A 1,093-nucleotide genomic window follows, 5' to 3' on the forward strand; every position below is an offset into this window, starting at 1 on the left:
AGAATCAGGAGGCTGAATAGAAGAAAAAAGGTGTATGTATGAGATCTAGAGAACAACTAGTTTCTGTTATATGACAAATTGTTTGTGTCAAAATGAAACTGGTTGAAACAGCCGATGAAGGATATAGAGGATTCATATAGCTTATCACACTAGTTTGGTATTGAGATCCAGCTGATCATTGATTAGTTGATCCTCTTTTGTTTTTTTCTGTTTTGGGGGAAGGGAGTTACGAGCTCTCTCTTCTCGCCACCTCATTTCTAAATTTAAGAAAATGAGTAAATGATTCTGGCAGTAGCAGCTGGAACATTGCATCAGTGGGACAATTAATATGGCAGATTGTAATGAATAAGGAAACCTTGTGGGTAAAATGGGTACATGGAATTTATCTTAGAGAGGAAACCTCGATATGGAGTCACAGGGCACCTATCGATAGTAGTTGGTATTGGAGGAAGCTTAATGCAATAAAGGAACAAATACATGGCTGGTATTGCAAGGGAACAGGTTCCTCTACAGGTAACTGCAGAATCATCAACTGGAAGCAGATGAGTAGTTGCTGGTGCTGGAATGGCGAAGCAGTGTATTTGTTCACCAACAATCCATCCAGGCTCGTTTAGGTGCATGCATCATCATGCTGATTATAAATGGGTTGTTCCACTAGGAAATAAGCAGAATCACTTTGGTGCTTCTGTCGCCAAGGCTCTATGACAATTCTACTGTACAAATTCGAATTGTCATTTGTAATTTTTTGTTTTTTAATACGATGTAGATGATCTTGTTCGTACGTCTCAAATATTTACTATGTCCCAATTTATGTGAAAATGTTACGAGTGTTTAGTTACAAAAAGAGATTTGCAATTATTATTGTTGTGATATGTGAATTTAAATGGATAAAAGATGTATGGCAGGGGATAACACAGTGGACAGGCATAACAATGACAAACAATGGGATTAAACAGGTTTTGGAGAGAACAAAAAGGAAGCATTGGAAACAGTTTCAGAAAGAGACATTTGCAGCTATATGTGGGGCTATTCTCTACCACACATGGCGTGCAAGAAACTGGAAAAAGTTTAAAGGGAAGCATGTACATACAGA

Source organism: Solanum tuberosum, unplaced genomic scaffold (assembly GCF_000226075.1).
Source record: "Solanum tuberosum cultivar DM 1-3 516 R44 unplaced genomic scaffold, SolTub_3.0 scf00073, whole genome shotgun sequence".
Taxonomy (NCBI): domain Eukaryota; kingdom Viridiplantae; phylum Streptophyta; class Magnoliopsida; order Solanales; family Solanaceae; genus Solanum; species Solanum tuberosum.